Below are 7,225 nucleotides of genomic sequence, written 5' to 3'. Positions count from 1 at the left end.
CTTAACCTCTGTGTTAGTTTCCTATTGCCACTATAATAAATTACTTCAAATTTAATGGCTTAAAATAGCTCAAATTTATTATCTGACATTTCTAGACATCAAAAGTTTAAAGTCAGTCTTATTGGGCTCAAATCAAGGCGTCTGCAGATCTTCATTCCTTCTGGAGGCTCTCGGAGAGAATTGTTTCCTTGACTTTCTCATGTTCTAGAAGCTACCTGCTTTCCTTGGCTCATGGCCCCTTCCTCTGTCTCCAAAGACAGCAGTGCAACATCTCCTCTCTGACTTTTGATCTAACATTTCTCTTTCTGACTGTAACAGCTGCCTCCTTCTCATTAAAACCCTTGTGACTATATTGGCTCCACCTGGATAATCCAGGATAATCCCCTCGTCTCAAAATCCTTAAATAAATTGCACCTGCAAAGCCCCTTTTCACCATGTATCATATTCACAGGTTCTAGGGATTAGGATTTGGCTTTGGCAAGCTTATATTCAGAAGGCACAGAGGTATTTACAGCACGGCAAAAATAGCACAGCAAGCATCTTAAATATGCTCTAACTCTAGCACATCCAGCCCATGCTATTAACCTTTGCTACCCAAAATTTCATCTTTTCTACTCAACAAGCCTCTCGAGGCTTTGTGCATTCTAAAGGGTGGGGGTGGAGAGGGACCCCGGGTGGTTCAGTCAGTTAAGCATCTGCCTTTGGCTCATGTCAGGATCTGGGACCTGCTCAGCAGGGAGTTTGCTTCTCCCTCCCTCTGCCCCCATCCTGCTTGTGCGCTCTCTCTTTCTCTCTCTCTCTCAAATATATAAATAAAATCTTTTTTAAAAAGGATCAGTAATATTCCAATAAAATATGAAACATTGTGCCAGCTCATAAACTTTTTTCTCTTATTTTTTTTTAAAGATTTTATTTATTTATTCATGAGAGACGCAGAGAGAGAAAGAGAGAGAGAGAGACAAAGACAGAGACAGAGACACAGGCAGAGAGAGAAGCAGGCTCCATGCAGAGAGCCTGATGTGGGACTTGATCTTGGGACTCCAGGATCACACCCTGAGTGGAAGGCAGACACTCAACTGCTGAGCCACCCAGGGGTCCCCATTTTTTTCTCTTAATACATAAATACTCAAATAACTCCACTTATTGGACCTTTACTATATGCTATCCGCTGTGCTAAATGCTTTTTATACATTGTGTCTAAGTCCTCAAAATAATCTTATGATGTGGTCATTATAATTATGAAACCTATGAGACAGATGAGAAAATTTAGATGCATAGAAGGTAAGTAATTTCTCAAGGTCAGTCTAATAAGTGATAAGGGAAGATCTGAAGACAGAACTCTGAGCACAAAACATGACAAGGTATTCTCCGAAGAGTTTTTCAATCCCATGCAAATATCTTCTACACCCTTCCTACACATCACAATGTGGTAGTCAGAGAAATGGGCAATGTGTTAACTGGGGCATTTATTCTGGTATTTCTGGCTTCCTCCCAGGGTCATAGACACCTATATGCTTGAAAGGAATGTGTTGGTCAGTCCCATGCTCATACAGAACAGAAGCAGTGCACCTGACCAGGACACTGGGCATCTTTGTGACATCTCATATAGATTACTCAGCTTTGTCTGGAGCCTTGTTTTCCCCATCATGGGCTCCTGCAGGAATGGAACTGGATCTATAGGTTGGGCCCTGCTGATTTGGCCCTCTGTGATCTATGGCTAGCAACTATCTTCTGCTCAAGGCAATAACCAGAGACAATGATCTGATCGGATGACCCACCCTTTTCATTTTCCGATCAGGGTGACACTCCTACTTGTTGGGTGTTTCCTTTTGGAATACTTCCTTCTTGCCCTATCTCAGACTTAGTGCCTTTACTGCAAGTATGCAATGAACCTTTACTATGGTGGCCCCTTTCAGAAAGTAGTTTTTGAGGACACCAGATATTTTCAGCACTAGCTCACTCCTAAGTTCTCATGGTTTCCATAGCTTTCCACCATTTTGAAGCGGCTGTGCTACAGAAACATTTGTTGCTAGATCCTATCTATTTTGAGTCTGGGTGTCCGTGTTCTTTCCTTTCCCCAGCAAGGCAGACTTTAACTACTAAATCATTCCAAACATATATGTGTGTGTATATATATATGTCATTCCAGACTGGTTCTCATAGCATAGGGATTTGGAGCGTTTGAGATTCTGCATTCAAATTTCCCTTTGTCCACTTGCCAGTTGTGGGACTTTGAACAGGAGTTAGTTACTCTGAGAGCTCAGTTTTATTATCTTTAATCAGAGGTGGTGGTAAGTGGTAAGGCTCAGTGTTATTATCTTTAATCAGAGGCGATGTTAAGTGATCAAGGGTCATTGTAGGGATGAAATGAAATAATGCACGCGAAGACTCAGCAGTCTGCATGACACACAATTTCTCAATAAATGTTAACCACGATTATGAATACATTCCTGTAGAAAATGGCCATTTTCTTTCTTTCCTTCTTTCTTTCTTTCTTTCTTCTTTCTTTCTTTCTTTCTTTCTTTCTTTCTTTCTTTCTTTCTTTCTTTCTTCTTCTTTCTTTCTTTCAAGATTTTATTTATTTATTCACGAGAGACACAGAGTAAGAAAGAGGCAGAGACACAGGCACAGGGAGAAGCAGGCTCCATGCAGGAGCCCGATATGGGACTCCATCCTGGTACTCCAGGATCACACCCTGGGCTCAAGGCAGATGCTCAACCGCTGAGCCACCCAGGCGTCCCTCCATTTTCTATTAACATCAAAGTGGTGGCATTTTTAATTCACCACATTGCAGAGTATTGTTCTAGAAGAAACTTCTCTTGTTTTGCTGGACTTACATCTGGTCTTTGAGGGGCCAGTTCCACGCTAAATCCTGGTTGCTTCTTGACCCACCCTGACATGCTCTGTAGCAGAGGATGGCATGGTTTACTTCCATCCACCACCACCCCCACCTTCTATTCTATGCCAGTTACAGAACAATAGTTGTGTGTGCCTGTAAAGATCTGATCTTTTGCCCAGGGGTTCTCTAATTGTGAACAAGTCTTTATCAGATGTTTTTAATACACAAGCAGTTGTTGAAACCTCCCTCAGGCCACATTGCATCAACTCTTCCCACAGAGTTCTAGGACTGAAGTAGCTAAAGGCCCTCCTGGCTCTGAGCTCAGTATTCTGAAGCACTTCCCTTTCTTTCTCCTCCTATATCATTAACAGTAAGAACTTGGCAGGGAGAGGCAGATAAGCACCCAGTGAGTCCTTCAAGTCTTGCAAATAATCCAAGTTTGCACAGTGGCATTTCCCTGAAGATTAACCTTTCTCTCACTTGCTTCCGCACAAGTTTTCAAATTTATTTTCTGCCATTCCTATCCACCCTGCTTTTTGTAATTTCCCTAGCATTAACAAATCCACGTTTTTTAATCATTTATTTTGATATAAATTAAAAAATGGGTGTGCTCCTCCCAGTTATCAAATGTCACTTCAAATCTTAACAATTGTAAAGCCACAAACACCAAACCATTAACAATTTTGTTTGCTCTCGAAGCCCTCTCACTCAGGATTCTTTCATTCTGTTTATTATCTCTGTTTGAGGGGCGTGCATCTTGAGTTATGTGCCAGGAATAAGGTCTGGCCATGGTTGAAATTTCATCCCTTCAGGCACTGTCATCACACTCTCTAGGAATACCTATAATTTGGGGACCATGTATGTTCCATCATGGGATAAAGAAAATTCTACCAATTTATTGCCTATTTGGAAGTTATTAATCTAGTCTTTTGGGGATCCTTCTCAGGAATCTGAGCTCAGAGTAGACTTCCTCCTTCTTTCTTCAACAAGTAAAAAAGAAAGAGAGAGGTAGGGAGGGGGTAAGGAAGAAAGAAGAATGGGAAAACCCAAATCCTAGGTTACAGTGATTTTAAAATTATGGCCATATATTCTTTGATGTGCCACCCTCCTAAAAGTAGAGCCCAATTTCCCTCCCCTTGAGTGCAGGCTGGACTTAGTGACTCACTTTTAACAAATAGAATGGAAAAAAAGTGACTGTGTGCAATTTGGACACTGTGGTTTCCATTTGGTTGCTCTGTTTCTTACACTCTCTTGAATCACTTGCTCTGGAGAAGCCAGCTGTCATACTCTGAGCTGCTCCATGGAGAGACGCATATGGCAAGGAACTGAGGGAGATCTTTGGTCAATGGTCAGTAAAGACCCAAGGCCCTTGGTCCAATAGTCACAAGGAACTGAGGCCTGCCAATAGCCATGTGAGTGAACCATCTTGGAATTGGATTCTCTAGCTCTTATCAAGCTCTGAGATGACTATGGCTCCATCTGAGATCTTGACTGAAACCTCATGAGAAACTTGGAACCAGAACCACCAGCTCTTTGACCCTCAGAAACTGTGAGACATCTCATATAAGTATTTATAGTTTTAAGCTGCTATATTTTAGGGTAATTTATTATACAGAAAGAGATAAGTTAAATACAACTAGTAATAGTTGCCAGCATACCCAGATAGCACAGAAATTTAATTTGAATTCAAAGGAAGATAATCAGTACATTTCGATCAAGTAATTTCATTTCTAGAAATCTGTTCCAGGAACTACCACCTCATAATTACAAATTTATATGCAAAGTTATTAAGGATTACTACCTTATATAAAAATGTTCAGCAATAAGAGTTGTGAAATAAATTACATTCTGTCAATTTAAAGAATTTTAGGGGTGCCTGGGTGGCTTGGTTGGTTGGGCCATCGATACTCGATTTCAGTTCAGATCACTATCTGTGTCCTGGTATAGAGTCCCACATCAGGCTCTGCGCTCAGTGGGGAATCTACTTCAGGATTCTCTCTCCCGTTGCCCCTCCCCCAACTCGCTCACTCTCTCTCTCTAAAATAAATAAATCTAAAAAATAAATAAAAAAGGATTTTAGTTATTTTAAACAATATTTAACAATAAGTTTAAAGAGTTTGTAAAAAAAAAAAAAGAGTTTGTAATGCAATGTTAGATACTCTTGGGACTCAAAGAAATACAAAAGGAGAGGAGAATTCATCCAGGACTGTAATATATAAATATTATATATAATATAATGTAATTTATGTATGTATTTATGTAATGTATAAATATAAATATATATACTGTATACATAAATTATAATATAATTAGAGTCTTGAGATGAAAAGATTATAAAGGACTTTCCCAGTGGGCTCAAAGTTCAATCACAAGTTCTAATATGAAGGAGGCAGAGAGAAATTACAAACAGGGGAGGAGAAGACAATATAACTATGGAGGCAGAGTTTGGAGTGATGTAGACACAAGCCAAAGAATTCAAGCTGCCTTCAGAAACTAGAAAAAGCAAGGAATGGTTTCTCTGCCGGAGCCTCCAGAGGGAGCCTTGTCCTTCTGACACCACGAAATTAGCCCAGAGATACTCACCTCAGATGTCTGGCTTCCAGAACTGTGGGAGAATAAGTTTCTGTTATTTTAAGTCACCAATTTAGTGGTAATTCATTTACAGTAGCCATAGAAAATGGATGCACTAATTTTGTTGAAAATTTTTGTTTCTATACTCATATGGGATATTGGTCTGTAGTTCTCTTATGATATCTTGTCTGGTTTGGGTACCACATTAAGCCACACACCTGAACATGTGCCCATAAAGTTCGTCTTCTCTTCTATTACTAGCCAAAACCAGTCCTGCCACCTAGAATTAGATCACATATCCTGTGGTCTACTAAAGGAGAGGCAACAAGTCTTCCCTCTTTCTTCTATATCAATAGATTTTCCTTTTCTAACTTCCTTTATCACCATGCAAAGATGCTATTATTTTCCACCGCTTAATTTAAGAAATAAAAGCCTCTTTTGACACTGTTTAACCTTTCCACTACTGTCCCTTGCCTCTTTTGTCTTTATGCCAAAACTCTTTAGTTGCCTGTACTCACAATCTTCACCTCCCCTCTTCTCATTCTGCTTCACCCACTCCAATCAAGGGTTTGCCACCACCAAGCCACTAGGCCAGACTTCCTTAAGATTACTAATGACTCCACATTGCTAAATATAACAGTTTCTGTTTATATGACCGTCATAACACCTGATACAGCTGACCACTTTCTCCTCCTCTAACACTTTTATTCATTTAGACTTCAGGCTAGCACACTGGTTTCCCTTCTAAATTGTGGCCATTCTGTCTCCTTTTCATTTCCTGAATGGTCTGCCAAGGTCAGGGTTCAGATAACTTTTCCATCAACTTTTCATTTTACCTGAGCTCATCTAGTTCCTCTAGCTCCTCCTCTTTTCTACCTACCAACACCTGCTACATGTCATCTAGTATTACTGCTTTGTATATTACCTGTATGTCAATAACACCAAAGTTATACTTATCTTCTAGACCTCTCTTGTGTACTCCAGGCCATATATTCAATATCCCACTTTTATATCTCTTGAACGTCTGATATATGATTCATACTTGACCAGTACAAAACAGAATTCCTAGTTCTTTCCCCTAAATTGGTTCTTTTCTAGTCTTTTCCATCTCAGTGAATAGGCGCTCCCTTCTGCTAACGGTCAGGCCAAACAGTTGCTGTCTGCCAGCAAATCCTATTAGTTATACTTTTGAGATATATTCAGATATTGAGGACTTTTCATCATCTTCAGTGTATTTTTCCAGGGCCTAGAAAAGTACTTGATGCACAGTAGTCATGTAATAATGATTTGCTGAAAGAATAAATGAAGTCAATTATGTCCTATCCCTGCTCTCTATAACTTCCTTGACAAAGCTTGGCCTATAATGCCTTTCTGTGCTGTAACCTGGTGCACCTATTCCTCTCTCTTCTCATGTTTTGCCACTAACCAACAGGTATCATGAGCTCCAATTATAGTGACCTACTTCAAGTTTTCCAATTTATCATGGTGTTTCATTCCTCTGTGCCCCTCGCAATGCTGTTCCCTCAGCCTAGAACATTCTGATACTTTAACAGTATTTCCAGATTTATCTCGGCCAACAAAAATCTCATTTTCTTCTCCCCCGTGCTGGCCTAGCTCAGCACATGCACTTCCGTCCCTACACAAAGCACACTCCACTGAGTTTGCCTGTCTTCCCATCAGGATTCTATGTTCTGTGTCTTGGTCATCTCTCTTTGGTATACCTAAAGTGTAGCACAGCGCCCAGCTTATGGAATGCAATGAACGGGAACAAGTGAATGAATGAAAAGACTCCTCTGTGCACTGGGTATGTTCATA

This window comes from Canis lupus, chromosome 25, assembly GCF_048164855.1.
Source record: "Canis lupus baileyi chromosome 25, mCanLup2.hap1, whole genome shotgun sequence".
Lineage (NCBI taxonomy): Eukaryota > Metazoa > Chordata > Mammalia > Carnivora > Canidae > Canis > Canis lupus.
The sequence above is the reverse complement of the archived record's forward strand: the minus strand, read 5'-3'. Positions refer to the sequence as shown.